Consider the following 17,158-nt stretch of genomic DNA (forward strand, 5'->3'; position numbering starts at 1 on the left):
ACCAACTCCTCATTATTATAGAAAAAACACGCTGACACTGGTGATGATGAAAATCGATGCACTATGTACATGTTGTCCTACCTGTACACATGTGGGCCCCACGCAACCACCTGGCTCTGGGAAATGGGAAATCCTTTATTCAATGCACCATGCATGTGTATGTACATATGTGCAATCACTTCTTCCAAAAAACTCCTAACAGCGTGAAAATTTTGGTTTTCGGGAAGCGATTTTATTTTTCGGCGAGTTATTTTTCTTCACGCACGATGGCTTCTCCTCATAATGGGGGCCTTACAAATGTGCGCTTTTTAACACAAAAAATTACAAGGGGTAAATCAAGCTCCATACTTAACATGCCATCCCCCAACACACTCACTCTCACACACACACACAGATGCTATTGTTAATACAAGGATTAAACTCCTTCTAGATATAGGAGTGGCTTGTTGCCACGGCCTCGGTATAATTAATTGGGGATTAACCTCAATATCTTGTATTGACCTAGGAAATCTCTTGTAAAAAAAAGGGGTTTGTATTTACGAGGTGAAATTCGTAATAAGAAATTTATGGGTGGTTGCGTAATATACTGTACCTAACACCTAGTGAGTTAAGGAAGATAATGGGTTTTTATGAGCTGGCTTGACTGTGTACAATGTGTCCTCATATGCTTGATGATGTGGTGGTGCCCTCCTGCGGCATCACCTCTACAACACATCTCTCTCTCTCTCTCTCTCTCTCTCTCTCTCTCTCTCTCTCTCTCTCTCTCTCTCTCTCTCTCTCTCTCTCTCTCTCTCTCTCTCTCTCTCTCTCTCTCTACGAGGCAGCGCTGTTGGTTCTTCCCCCTCTTGAAGACGGACCCGCCTTACTGCTATGAATGGAATGTGGCTACTGGCAACAAAGCCTATAAAAGGTGAGCTTTCATGCTCACTTAGCATTGGTATAGGTGTGCGTCTGTGGTGTGTGTGTACTAGTGAAAGGTTGTTTGTACCTTAAGATTGTGAGGATTTAACTCACAAGGGGGGGTGTTTTGTTGGCTCTATCGCAAAAGGCAAAGACAAGCAAGCTATTGTGGAGCTAGCTGCTCCCACTCAATCTCAGGTGACTTTGTCTCCAATATGGACTACTATTCGAGCTGCTTAGTTGTGTTATGATTCACCTTTGATATGGTAGTAGAACTCATGCATGTTCTTAATATTACTAAGTCGATGTATGACTGTTATGGGAATAGTTGACTACTTCCTCCCACCCTTTGGTGAGGGTTACCTTCTCAATTATGGTTTTCAATGTTCCTTAACTTGAAGAGGGTGGACTTTTATATCTTCACGCTCTTGATTTTAATACTTGTGTATAAAGACTATTATGTACTATTAATGAGAATTATACCACCTTTATTGACATAGTTTTCTAGTCTCTTTTGTAATTTGAAAGGATTCTTTGGTGTATCAATACCAGTATACCAGTATACTAGTATTACCAGTACCAGTACTGCCAGCACCAGTATTACCAGCACCATTACTGCCAGTACTGGCTAGTACTACCAATACCAATACGTACTGGCCAATACTGCTATTACTAGTACTGCCATTACCAGTACTGCCAGCACTACCAGTACCAGTACTAGCACTACATATACCAATATGAAAATTAGCAATATTGCAGTATAGGAGTACTAGTACACAATTACTCGTATAACAGTATAGCAGTATAGAACTCATGCATGCTCTTGACTATGGCTATTATGGGAATGGTTGACCACTTCTTCTGACCCTTAGGTAACCGCGGCACTGTTTTTTTAGTCTCTTTTGAGTTCAATTATAAATGTCAATATTTACCTACTAAACTGTTGTAGGGATGTGTATGGGTAGTAAAATACATTGAAAGGTCTTTCTCACAATGAAGGTTAATGGTTACCTTGTTACTGATGATTTCTCTTACAAATTGGTAGATGACCCTATTTTATGGGAGGTACTGGCTTATTCAAGTACGGTCTTTACTTTTTGATCATTATGTGACAAATCATTGGCAAAGCTGCTCATGTAGCCGAATGTACTTGTGAATGATTCGTTGAGAATATGGTTAAAAATGGTTGTGGCCGAACATGGTTATGATTATGGTGGTGAAGGGTGTGAAATGTGGTTGAATATGGTTGTGCATGGTACCTTAAGGTTGCCCGTGTGGCCAATATGTTTGCTACATGGTTGTGCATGGTACCTTATGGCTGCTCATATGGCCGAATATGGTGGCTGATTGCATCATTTTCATATTATGTTATGGGCATTGATGATACATTCCCTTGGCTTTTGAAACAACTAAGGGACTCTGGAATGTCTCACTCTTATGGGTATGGTAAAGGGGATTGAGCATTCACACTTTCTATCGTTCATATGGTTTTTTTTACTCCATCTAGGTAGGAGTAGTACACAATTACTAACATTTCTTTGTGTTACAGGTGACTCCAAAGTATAGTTTGACTACACGTATGAGCACTATTACTGAACTAGAAAGATAGCGGCAATAGATGCCAAACTTTTTAAAGTTAAGAAACATGTATATGTGGCCCACTTCGGGGCTAAAAAACCTCATAAAACTCGTCTCCGACCTTATCTCATGAGAACTTGCAAAGCAAAAAGGGCTCCATTTGGTTTCCCGCAACCCCTTGTAAATAAAACCCTCTGAATATATGTTATGGTTTTTTCTATTTGTCTTGAAATCAATCTAGTTGGGTGACATCTATAACACGCGGGATACCCATGCATCGCTTGCATACGGTGCCAATGCTAACTATATGTTGTGTTGTTTACATGGGTGCAGGTGAGGGTTACCTTATCAACTATGGTTTTCAGAGTTCCCTGGCTTGAAGATGGCAGACTATTATATCTTCTGGCCCTTGATTTCAACACTTGTGTATAAAGACTATTCTGTGCTATGAATGGGAATTATACCACCTTTTCATTGACATAGTTTCTAGTGTCTTTTGTAATTTGAAAGGATTCTTTGGTGTACATGCTATATTGTTATTGGAAAAAAAAACACACACACACACACACAAACACACACACACATACACACACACACACACAAGTTTGGACGTGGGAAATTTTTCCTATTTTATAGGCTTGCTTAGCTCACAATTACATGGTTTTATTTCTTTGACCGGCCATGTTCTTTTTTCCTTTTGTCCTTTTTTCTTTTTTCATGACCACACATGTAGGTGATTTTTTGTTATGTTGGCCTCACTAATAGTAGCATTATCGTATGGCTCTGTAGAGTTAAGGTTGAAACATGAAATTTCACTTGTCTACACATGTATGCGACACGATAAAGCTGGATCTGCAAGTTGTGGATTCCACCCTATTTTGGAGGTCGTCTGCTGGCAGTACACATGGCCCCATTTATGGCAAAATGTCTTCCAACTAATGACTAGCTGAGGATGAATGGTGTAGCTGCATTCAACAATAGTTTACTTTCAGCCTGATCCATTAATCCTATATAAAGGTGAGGGTCTTCCTCACTTAGCAGGCTCATGTATACTCTGTTGGTAGCCTTTGTGGTGAGGAAGAGTTGTTTAAGAGATTGTACTCTAAGTGTGTGACACTATGGCTAAAGGAAAAGAAAAGCAACAAGCTTTGGAGGTCCATTCTCTAGCTTCTTCTTCTTCTTCTTAGGTGGAGTTCTTTGGCTTGATGGAGTGTGTTTTGATGTACTTATGGCATGGGTATGCTTACGGTTTGGATGGGGGACTCTGGTCATGATAGGTTTGTTATGATTAAATGAATATGTATGGTAGGTATTCTTCTTGATATAGCTCATAAAGCTTCTTGGCTGATGCTCTATACATTAGCAAATCACGGGGGATCACTAGTAGTAATAGTGATAGGGGGACGCCACCTGCATGCAGCAAAATTACCTTTTTAACCGCTACATACGGGACCCTCCTATGTAAAATCGATCCATTTGGCCTAGAAAACCCCCTTATTGTACACTCATGTGATACCATACGGTAACCCTTAGTGAATACCCCGTGTAGCAAATATAGTTGTTATTTACGATTGTATAATGGAATTTTGCTAACTTATTATATCTCAAAGCAGTGGATGGCTTGGCTGGATGGATATGATTAGCCGCTCTTAGCAAGACTCTCATAAAATTACCTTTGTCCCATTTCTAAGTATAAAACTCATGGTTTTTACTTTTTTTTTTGGTTTTTCTCAACATGGACAATATGACCAGTATACCAGTATACCAATTAATCGGTATAACAATATAGAAATATAGCAATATAGCAGTATCAGTACCAGTACTACTAGCACTAGTACTAGCACTGAAAGTCTTTGACTAGTACCAGTACTAGTATGCCAGTATAGCAATTTTAGTACCAGTACTAGCACTGAATATCTAAAGACTAGTACTAGCACTAGTACCAGTATATCAAACTTGTATCTATACCAGTATACCGGCTCTTTGCATGACTCTTATAGAATTACCTATTTCCTATATAAAACTACCGGTTTTTACATTTTTTTGGTATTCTCAACGTAGACATTATGTCAGTATACCAATATACCAACATAGCAGTATAGTAGTATCAATACTAGCACTACCAGTACTGGTACTAACACTGAAAGTTTGAGACTAGTACCAGGACTAGTGTACCAATATACCAGGATAGCAATATAGTAGTACTAGTAGTACTAGTACTAGAACTACCAATACCAGTACTAGCACTACCAATACCAGTACTAGCACTGAAAATCTGAGACTAGTACTAGTATACCAGACTATTAAAGGTTTTTTTATGATGGTGTAATTGGCTACCAAAGTCTCTTGAAATTTCTCTTTCAATGATAAGTTTACTTGCACAAAAAATTTGTACCTTTGTGACATGGATAACAACTAGGATGCCCGTGCATCATCTGCATACAGAGCCAATGCTAACAGAATGTTGTGTTGTTTCTATGGGTGCAGGTGAGGGCTACTCTCTTTGGTTCAACTTTTTGGTGCTTTACAACTTGAAAGATTGGCAGCACAGCTGGTTCGAAGTTTGTGAAGGAGTTTCTACCTTTTGGATGGTGTATTGTACCAACATGATGTTATTCATTTGTACAAAATCAAGATATCTAAGTTTGTTTTGTATAATAAACCTTGTATTTATCTGGGTACCTTGGTCTTTGAACATGTATATGTTCGTTTGTGGGTAATATAAGTAAATAACTAAAACACACACAAATTGCACTTAGATCTAGTCTTACCACTGGGTGACAACAGGGCTCCCAGTATTGTGCTAGGTCAGGTTGTTCTCGTAAAACAGTCAGTCTGAGCTAGGAAGGGCTAGCCTCACACGGTCATTATGAATGTTTCTTGACCGGTTAAAGGTTGAGATGGCTACCAAAATATTACACTGCACCGTTAACTTTATAGCTTGTTTTAGATTCTACCTTTTATAATACTTCCTTTCAAATTTTTGCGAAAATTCTAACTATGCCTCCTTCATGCAATTTCCTTGTATCAGGGACTGGATTTGCCAATGGAGATGCTGTCATGGGCTTCACTTTTGGTTCTTAGATGTATTCAAGATATGGAAGCATTTGCTCTCATTGTGGCCTCGTCTAGTAATCGTACTACCTCCCTGATTCACACAGTCTCCTTTGACAAATGGATCAAAACTATGGCTGTTTTGGTTAAAAACAATAAGGATGGTGTCTCAGTTATTACCGACATTATTGATAATATTCCAGCTATTTCTAAATCTCATAAAGAGGACTTGGCCAAGTTCTTTTCTGATGGTGATGAACTTGCTAACCTTCTTAGAAAGCACTGTGGGCTCAACCCGAGTTTTGTCATGGCCCCGACTATTCCAATTCTCCCACCTACCAACAGTCTTTTTTGTAGGGATGCTGCAGTTGCGGAAGCTGTTAAAGAATTTCAAAAAGATTTATGTTCTCTTAGTGAGACTTTGCTTTTGGAATTGGTACCTAAGGTATCCAAAATTTTCCCATTTCTACCAATATGACAAGTGGAGGTTGAATCTTTAGGGGTCGAGCACAAACTTTGGTTACTCCCTAATAAAGGTTTTCTAGCTCTTAGATCAATAGAGCAGGGATTTCATTAACGTAATCACAATCGGGTTATTATGTCAATAACTTTAGTATTTACACAAAAAAATCACGTGATCGTGTTAATTGTTAACGTGACTTTGATTATGACCTGCAAAAACCTATAGAGCCGGTTAGTCCTCCGAGTTTTCCATTTTTCCCTGCGGGGCCTGTTGGGCTCTTCCATTTTCTCGGCGGGCCTGCCAGGTATATGTAATAGCCCGGCATGAATAATTATATATAGTAAACAGTGTGCTAATCGCGGTCTTTTAGCTAGGCAAATCCTTGGGGAGTGTATCCGAGTGCCGGGTATAGTCATCTCCTTGTGAATTGACCTAAGGTTACAGAGTCACAGGTCCTTTTTTTGGGCCGAACATGATTCTTAATTCGGTAACCACTTCTAAATCTTTTTAATTCGTTTACTGACATAAAGGTATGAAACCAAAACAACTGAAAACTTGGAGAGTCATGCTCATTGCGAAGAAGCCATTGGTCCAAATGAGGACTGTAATTGGTTTTAGAAGATGATATGTAAATGACGAGTCGATAGTCAAGGGTCGGATGTCCTATACTAGTGTACCGAGCATATAAAGATCCTTGAAGTCTTGCATTTGAATTGATTTATACTTGTGACTCCACAATATAAGAGCTATAATCCTTAATTGGGTTAAAATAGCTTTTATATATTGAATTGGTTGCATGGGTGGGCTACAATCCTTCAGTGGGTACAAGTAGTCCTCAATTGAGTGATTATATTGAAGATTTATTTGCGTTAGTTCATGCATTGGTTTATACAGAGAGTGCATTATGTATTACGATAGATTATTGGTGCATGAAATGACCAATCATATATTTTATTGCTTTCGTTTTTTTTTTGTAGCAATTGAAATTAGATGTGTCTTATTGTTTGCAAATCAAAGTGGACATATAAATAATCATTATAATAATAATTGCATAAAGAGATTCATGGCATTGTTATAGTTATTATGCCATGCATAGACTACATTGCAATGTGTATGGTTGCTCACAATATAGGTGATCGATATGTGGATTGATTAGCGTGCATTGAAAATCTCATATTGTGCATCATGGTTACTTTCATATTGAATGGTTTTGCAGATTTTAATATATATTGAAAATAAGAAAAATGTTTCAAAAACTGAACATCTGGTTCATTTGTCTTCAGTTTTAAATTAAAAGCAATGGAGCAAAATGTGGGCACAAGTGGTACGAAGAAGCCAAAGAATAAAAAAGCTCCTAGCAAAGAGTGGGATTATGCTCACAACATATGCGGCCGATATATGGAGTGGCAATGTAAATCTTATCACACAACAAAATCAAGCGGTGCACCACGTATTAGGGATCATTTTTTTGGTAGCGCTAAAAAGAGTTGTAAGAAATGTGAACATCCTCAGGCACCTGCAGTTTCCAAAAAGGGTGGCAAGAGACAACAGATATAGCTCTGTGGCTTCGAGTCAAGAGTTTCCAAAGCCAAATATTAACTCCACAGAGAGCTCTTCTCTGTTTGAGAGAAGAGCTCACCAAAAAGGGTGGCAAGAGACAACAGATATAGCTCTGTGGCTTCGAGTCAAGAGTTCCCAAAGCCAAATATTAACTCCACAGATCCTGTAGTGACGCCAACTAACCTTGGAGAACAACCTGCACAAGGAGAGAAAATTCTAGGCAGTGTTCCTTTTAAACGTCACAATGAAGGTGGACTTAGTCAAATGCGTCAAAAATCATTATATCAAAGCTTTCGAGTACAATCTCTAGAAGAAGCACAAACTGCACTCGCCAAAGCAATATTCTTTACTGGAAGTGCTTTGGTCATGGTAGACAGCAATCATTGGAAGGCTGCTTGGAAGAAAACTGGTGAGTTTGGTCCAGGATTTTCAGCTCCTTCTTATCACACGATAAGAATTTTTTCTTGGATAAATGTTACATCGAAGTCAAAGAGTGTGTTGGCAAAATAATACTTGGGAATATTTCGCTTTTAGGATGTACGATTGTGAGTGATGGCTGGTCAAATGTTCAGAGAAGACCGCTGATCAATGTAATGCTGGTTTGTCCAAGGGGAGAAACATTTATAAAGGCGATTGATAGTTTTGGTGCAATTAAAAGTGACAAATACATTTCTGAGGTCTTGATTAATGTAATTAAAGAAATTGGTGCTGAACATGTCGCTCAAGTAGTTATGGACAACGCAAAGAATTATAAAAACACCAGTAAATTAATAAAGAAGTGCTTTTCACACATTTTTGCCAATGGTTTTAATACACACAACTTAAACTTGGTGCTGAAAGATTGGTACACTGGCAAAAAAACCACATGGTTCGCCAAAATAATTGATACAGCACGTCAGATTGTGAAATTTATCTTGAAACAACAAAGAGTGCTCGATTTGTATAGAATGCACATGTCACTGATGTTGAAACTTCCTGCTGAAACTTGGTTCTGTACACACTTTTATACCTTGGAATCACTTCTCCGTAATAAATGCGTTGTGATTGACATATTCAATTGTGTGGCCTTTGATGAATGGTAGCTTGAGTAGAAAGAAAAAGTGAAAGATAAAATTACATGTCTACATGGCAATGTAAACAAGGTTTCTTGGTGGAGGAGTGTAATGGATGCATACCATGTAATGATGCCCATTATGTTTGCGATCCGCAATCTTGATCAAAGGGCACCAAATTTGGGCAAAGTCTAGATGACATGGTGGTCAATCCAACAGAGTCTTGAAAAGCCCAAAGAGCTGAAAGAGTCTGTAGTAGAGAAGGAGTGGCGATTACCATTCTCTCGCAAACAACGAAAAATTTTGGCTAAGTATTTTCATGCAAGGTGGAAGAGCGCTCATAGTCCACTCCATAGTGTTGCGTACATGTTTGATCCATAGTATTGGAATATAGATATGATGTCCAATACAGAGGTGGTAAGCGATTTCTATCACGTGGTCAACACGTTCTACTCCAACGTTTAGGACCAAATTGATTGCATCAAAGAAATGAGTGCATTTAGATTAAAAAAGGTCCTTTTGTGAATGATTTTGTACAGGTAATGGCAAAAGAGCAACCTGCATGGAAGTGGTGGATGATGAATGGTGGAGAGCATTACTCTACCTTACGTCCCCTTGCAATGAAAGTACTCGCACAATGTGCAGCAAACTCAAGTTCAGAGAGAAACTGGAGTATGTACAAGTATGTTCACAACACTATTTGCAATAGACTATTAGCAGACAGAGTAGAAAATTTAGTGTATATGTTTTGCAACAAAAAGATATTGAATCACATCAAAAGTGTTGGCTACGAGGAGGAAATGCTAACCTGGTTGTATGATTGTCAAAACAAAGATGAAGAAGAGTTCAATGTTGGTGTATCTCAATGCACTGTAGACGAAATAGAAGAGAATTTGATAATAGATGTGGAGGTTGAATTACAAAGAGAACCATAACAATCAGACAAAGAACCAGATAACAACTCAACAGATTCAATATAGCTTGAGAGTAGAACGACTAAATGTCAAAAACCATTGTCCTTGTATTCAAATGTGTTTTGAGTAATTACAATGCTTCATATCGTAATAGTACATAGTTTGTCGATCTCAATTGTGTTGCCCTGAAGCAGCATCTTGCTCATCAAACATATTTCAAATTGTGCTAGGGGTATCTTGGCGGGCTTGCTTGAATTTATACTCGTTTTCCATGCCAAACATAGTATACATTCCTTGTGGAATATCTTGTGAATAGATTGCACATCGACTACTATTTTGCATTAAACAAATAAGACAAACTAAATGATAATAATGACCACATGTCAATGTATACTATCCACTCCATCCATCAAAATTCTTGTTGTAAAATGGACATTGGGAAGATGAGGATGCATCTAAGTAGACAAGGGGACCAAATCTAGATGCATGACAAGGTGGCTGATGCGTGTCCCTTGTATATCATTGGACCCCTTGGGTGGCCAACCAATAGGCTTCAGGCACACCATGAGGGCAACATGGGGAGGAACTTGACATTTGTCCTTGCTGCCTCTTCAAGCTGGGGCTTCCCTTGTGTGTGTGTGTGTGTGTGTTCTCTCTCATCCCCCCCCCCTATTAGGCTCGCCCCCCTCCTTGTAGGGATATTTTTTACTTTGGATGAGCAAGCCCCTTAGTCATCAAGCATGACTAAGCATTTGAAGTAGGGGGTGTTCCCACAAGCATCTCAGGCAAGCTTCTCAAGGCACCTCAAGCACCTTAATCATGCACCAAGTCAAGCACCTCAAGCATGGAGCCAGTCAAGCACCTCAAGCATCTTAATCAAGCACCTCAAGCATGACAAGCACCTCAAGCAGGACAAGCACCTCAAGCACGACAAGCACCTCGAGCTTGGGCCGGGTTCCCACCTCAAGCTCAGCCCTAGCTTACCTAAGGTCAAAGGACTTTTACACACATTATTGGAGGTCTTCAATGAAGCTAACCCTAAGGTCTTATGCTCCATTGGTTAGCCTTGCTCTTGATAGACCATCTCCCATTTGGGCCCCTTTACTATTGGCCCCGTGTTGAGATAGATCTATAAGCACATATCTATATCTTAACACTTGTTCCCATTTATTCTCCCACATTAAGTGATCAATTTAATATGAGAAAATCATTTGGGTTGGTTAGATATTAGATTTTATGACACATTTCATAGTGTGAAGTTGATGCAACAAGGTGGGTGTGAGGTGGTGAGAGTGAAGCAAGGCGGGAGCTCCAAAAGGGTATAATCCCTTTGTAACCTACTTCTTGTTTTGAAGTACTAAAGCCATTGAGTGGCTGCTTTCCCGTGGGCGTATCCTACATTGGGTGAACCATGTATATCGTGTGTACTCTCTCTCTACTTTATAATCTCTTGTGTGTGTAAATTATCTCTCTCCATTAAGTAATCTACTCAATTATCTACTTAGCTACAACATATTTCCTAACATGGCAGTGATGTGAGGACAATGGATGAAGGTAGGTTTCACCATGAAATACAAGAAAAGGTGCAAAAATACAGAGATTCTACAAGAAAATCTACCACATCACTTGCAAAAAAAGGGGGTTGGACCCTCCCCCCCAATCCTCCACGTGTGGACGATGGGGTGGCTACAGTCTCCCCTCCTTTTTTTTCCAAAGTTTTACGCTTACTCACTTATTGAGGAGATTCTCCATGAATGTTGTAGGTTTTTGATCCTTGATGAGAGCATGTTGCGGGTATAGAGGTGCCCCTTACAATTTCAATCCTTCCTTGGGTTATTGTGGTCTAAAGCCCCCAAAGAAGAGTCCATGCTCAAGAAGCATTTATCCTATAATTTTTTTCAAGATCATTCATCCTGCATCAATTGGGATGGGATTCATTACACCAAAGCTGTTAATCATGCAATGGCTTGGGGACTGAGTCTCTGGCAACTTCACCACTCCCAAATTCTCGATTGACAATTTTGATGGCCTCTTTGCTTGATCTTTGCGCATTGACATGAAATTAATCATGGTTGACTCTAGTAGAATATTGGTTACAACATCCATCTCCCCCATATCTATACTCAGGTTGAGGAGAGAAGAAAGTCAGGGGAAAGGAAAGGGCTCTCTCTTGCTTTTGTTGCTCTCACTGCTTCTACATCAAGATAGAAGTGTGTTCAAGGAATTGAGGATTGTCAAGTGCAAATTCTCTCTCTCTCTCTCTCTCTCTCTCTCTCTCTCTCTCTCTCTCTCTCTCTCTCTCTCTCTCTCTCTCTCTCTTAGATTCTTAGAAGAGATGGCAAGAGGGCAGGAGCTTGCAAAGGCCATGATCATGGGGCATAGGTGTAATGGAATTGGTCTATTAACTTGAGAGTAGCAGAAATCAATGAGAATACTTTTGAGAAATTACTTTGCGAGCATAGCGGGTGAACATAGTTGAAGATAACAACATAAACAAAGCAATTAGTTAACTTGGCATGAACAATACGTTTGCAAGAAAGAGAATTTAGAGAACATGACAACATTTGAGGACCGGATTTATGTGGAGCCGGTCCCCCCTCCAGGCATTTGTATTATGATTTCTCGCATTAAGAGAGACTTGTTACAATACAATCTTTGTGTTCCTTGTGACCTAGGTGATGCAGTGAAGATAGAAAGCTTCATGCATCACAAGCATAACATAAACTTTGAAGAAAGCTTTTACTATCCGAAGCCTCAATCCCAAGACCTCAAACACCTTCGAAGGTGGAGAGAGCTAGCAGGGAATGAGGGTAGGGAAGAGGAAGAAGAAACATTTCATAGGAGAAAGAATTAGTTCCTCACTTATCATAACTCTTCGTGCTAGCATACATAATAGCATAGTAATGAAGATGGAGAAGATGGAAAGCTTAAGCATTGAAGCATGGATCTTGGTTGGATTTGCACTCCATAACCAAGAGTGTTGGTGTAGGCTCTCAACCTCTACTTTCTTGGAGAAGGAGAGGGAGATATTGCACTTTGCACAATGCATAATGAGAGTGTGTGTGAGTGTGTGTGGGAGAGTATACCCCCTAAGCAACCCCCTATGTTGCTTTGGTTGAACCCCCTTGTAGCTCATGCTTGAAGCTCATTGGACCCCTCCAGGCCTAGCCAATCACAAGCAGGAGGCATTACAAGCAACAACGGTAGCCTTGGGACAAGTGTCCCCCTTTCCCCTTTGAGAGAGAGGACTTAATAAATGTAAATACAATTAATTAAATCTCCTCAATTATCATTGGACCCCTTGGGTGGCCAACCAATAGGTTTTAGGCATACCATGAGGGCAACATGAGGAGGAACTTGACAAGTGTCCCTTATGCTTTCTTTGTACCAAGTATGCCTTGTGTGGGTGTTCTCTCTCATCCCCCCTCGTGTAAGGTTCACCCCCTCCTTGTAGGAATTGGATCTTTGACTTTTGACACCTCAAGAACCTTAAGCTTAGGCCCAGTTCCCACTACAAGCTTGGCCCTTTAGCACTTTAAACTTGGGCTGAGTTCTCACCTCAAGAGTAGCTCTAGCATCTCAAGCATGTCAAGCACCTCAAGCATCTCAATCATCAAGCACCTAAAGCTTAGGCCGGGTTCCCACCTCAAGCACCTCAAACGGGTTCCCACCTCAATCTCAGCCCTCGCTTACCTAAGGTCAAAGGACTTTTACACTAACTATTGAAGGTCTCCAATGAAGCTAACCCTAAGGTCTTATGCTCCATTTGTTAGCCTTACTCTTTGATAGACCATCTCTCATTTGGGCCCCTTTACCATTAGCCCCGTGTTGAGATAGATCTATAAGCACATGTCTATATCTTAACCTTTGTTACCGTTTATTCTCCCACATTAAATGATCAGTTTAATATGAGAAAATGATTTGGGTTGGTTAGATATTAGATTTTATGACATAGGTGTAGCGGGTGGTACATGGGCACTTTTGAGTTGTAGACGAGCGTATCATGCAAGAACAATAGTTGGGGAAGGGACAACAAATAATATGGGATTTGTGTGCATGTAAACGGGAGCTAGGCCAGACAAAGGAGGAAGGGAGATGTAGGTCCCCCTGGGGGAGAAAAGTGGGCATAGGCAGTTGCACAGAAGCAAGTTAAGGCCGGGGGGGGGGGGGGGGGGGGGAATCTCCATGTATTATAGTTTCTCTTTTTGTATGTAGTATGTAAACAAGAATGATGTTTCTTTGCACATCATGAAAAAAAATGGGGGTTGAAGCTCCCCCCTTGTCCATACATATACCAATCTTTAGCAGACATTGTCGATCTAGAAGGAAACCTTACACTAAATTGAAAGATCTACAAAGACTAATTGAATCTATGAAGTCAGACTTAGAGGAGAAATCAGGCCAATATATTGGTGCTCTTGTCAATTAGGTCTTAGTGGAGTAGATTAAGAATCAAGACGCCAATGAAGATGAAGAAGATCAAGAGGATGACGAAGACCGGGGGGACACCAGAGCCGATCATGAGGATGATGACGATGATGACTAGCCCCCTCTGAACTCAACAATTAGAGATCAACCCATGCAAGGTGCTGGTTCCACTAGCTAGGATGACCATTCTTAGGACCCAACTAGAAATCAGAATCAGTCTTACTAGAATCAGAGACTCAAGAGCAATCTTAGACATAAGGCCATATTGGTTCCCAACATGCAGCAATACAGCATGCCAATGTTTGATATACACAAGGAACCAAAACAAGGGCAAGAGCAAGAGCAAGCTAGTGGAGTCCAATTTTGACTCGAAATCTGAAAGAGCTCATTCAATTGAGTTATTTGCTTTTTACGGGACTCTGAGACAAAAAGAAGCAACTCAAATTGAAGAATTTCTTCATGATGAAATGGTCTACTTGGATCTGGAGCATTTTTCAGATGTTGTATGTGGGCGCCAAGAGAATGATATAGGCCTCAAAGGGTATGAGTTATCACAATCAGCCAGTATGATCACAAGATGTATGCAGGTACTAAAAAGAGTCCTAGAGTGGTGTGTAACCATTGATGATGTGGTAATACGTCCAATTCTAAAGAACCTTGCCACTGACCACTTGAAATCATTGGGTTTGCAACTAGAAATGGTGCTCATCACTAAACCCACATACCAGTGTATGAAAGACATCAGATTTGACATCAAAGAAATGTTAATCTAGATGTAGAGTGCTAATGACCTTAAGAGGGTAGGAAATCAACCTAAAGAGTCTATTTCACCTTGTTTGCATTACAAGAAAGATGATGCGGTCGGAAAACCAAATGGTTCTTAAATTTTTGAAGTTAGTTCTTGATTCTCCAGCATTGTTGTATGACGTACTAGCTAAAGAGGCGACGTTGCCAATATTTTTTCGAGCTCTTTACTCCACACACCCTGAGCCAGCAAACCAACAATGCTACATTAAGATTGTTGACAAGCTTAGAGAGTGGTATGAGGAAGACACCATTGAATAGATTGCCTAAAATCAAGTGCTAAACAATGCCTTAAAAGAAAGATCTAGTCCATGATCTGATTCAGGCAATCCAGAACTTCTAGCTCAAGATGGACCAATGGAAGGTGCAGCTCCAAGGATTGATAAAGATTACAAACCAATAGCTATAGCTAAGAGTGAAATCCTCTAAGATTCTTGAGAAGGATTTGGCCTACCTTAGGGGTGGATTCACACTACCTCATATTGTCACAAGTTGGTGAGAGTCTCTCGCCTAGCCAGAGGCAAAAGAACTTTATATTACCCTGACACAAAGACGTGGAATGCACTATCACCATATGAAGCTGAAATGAAGACAGTCATAAACGACCAGCTGGAGCAAGAGGTAGATGTACCGCCTAATTCAAAAAAAGAACACCGATCCTAGTTCAAGCGCTTCAAAACCATACTTTGGTTATTTACATTCTTTACATCCCCTCCTTTATGCAAAGGCTTGACCCAATTAGTGCTCCAAAGTCATATCATGTTGAAGTTCTCTCGCTCTTCACACACACCACACACTTTTCATGAATGATTTTAACCTAAAGGATGATGAACATTCATTTCATTAGCTCTAGGGTCTAAATTTTTCTTTATAATTAATTCAAATAAAACCCCTTTTGCACATTATGCTCACTGTTAACTCGCGAGTTTGAGTACCACAAACTAGTAGAGTGCTTAGATTTTGCTTACATCCAAACTTGCTTCCCTTACATTTTCTCCCATGATTTAGCCCTAAACACGTTCCTCTCCTAGCCCCAATGTGGGCTCTCCATTGCGATTCTCATCACCATGATCTTAGAGAAACGAGAACTGCTTATAATTTCCACACATAGTACATCGCAAGTATCTTTGGTCCCAAAGGTCATATTTGATCTAAAACCATGATAATTAATTCTCTCTATCTACATATCTCCCCACTCTCCCAATCCCTACTGCACTCTACCACCTCCCACCCTATATTCCTCCCGCCCCCCTCTCCTCTCCTCTGTGTGTGTGTGTGTGTGTGTGTGTGTGTGTGTGTGTGTGTGTGTGTGTGTGTGTGTGTGTGTGTGTGTGTGTGTGTGTGTGTGTGTGTGTCTCCCCCCCCCCTCTCTCTCTCTCTCTCTCTCTCTCTCTCTCTCTCTCTCTCTCTCTCTCTCTCTCTCTCTCTCTCTCTCTCTCTCTCTCTCTTACCCCATATCCCCTGCTTCCCCTACCCCCTTGCTCTCTTTTTATTGGGTTTCCCTAGTAGCAATGCCATAAGTGGGGAATGGGGGTTAAAGGAACCTGTGTGTGTGTGTGTGTGTGTGTGTGTGTGTGTGTGTGTGTGTGTGTGTGTGTGTGTGTGCATAGATACATAGATACATGTTTGTGTGGATTTCACCCTACAATGTATGGAAGGCTTGTTGTCTTCACATCCTTTGTGCTGCATTATAGATTAAAGTTAAGATTTTGGTGGAGATATAATAAATTTGGTTCATACATTAGAGAGCAAGTGGGATACGTCAAAGGCTCTTCTAGAGCAGGAGGGGAAAGCAAACAAGGTTCTCTATGATGTTTTTTTAGGATATATACTTTTCTTCCATTCTACAAGGGACAATTACATTGACACTATGCTTCATCAGAGTGCTCATATTATACTCCTCGCATAGACCACTACATTGACACTATGCTTCATCAGAGTGCTCATATTATAATCCTCACATAGACCACTTCAAAGAAAAAAAGGCGTCAAGAGAAAAATCCTAGCCTAGAATTTTCTTAGAGTCCCCTTGGAGATAATGCTCATCAATCAACTTTTGCAGAGATGTGGAGTAGCGTCAACAAACGGGGGCTCAATGGGCACCCTTGCCTGACCGATCTAGCAATGTGAACATGGATTGGTAAGTCAGTTAATGAAGTCTCTCAACAAGCTAAACTTGGATGCAGTGAGATGCACATTACGCTATGTAATTGCTACTTTGGATCATGCACTATTTTATAGGGATGATCTTGAGTTGCAACTTTATCGTTACACAAATGTAGATTGTGTTGGTAATACATATGATCGCATGTCTACCATTGAATTCATGTTTTCACTTTGGGACTGTTGTTAATTGTCAGTTAGAATTGCCTCTCTCTCTCTCTCTCTCTCTCTCTCTCTCTCTC

This window comes from Adiantum capillus-veneris, chromosome 7 (assembly GCF_014529385.1).
Source record: "Adiantum capillus-veneris isolate H3 chromosome 7, ASM1452938v2, whole genome shotgun sequence".
Classification (NCBI taxonomy): domain Eukaryota; kingdom Viridiplantae; phylum Streptophyta; class Polypodiopsida; order Polypodiales; family Pteridaceae; genus Adiantum; species Adiantum capillus-veneris.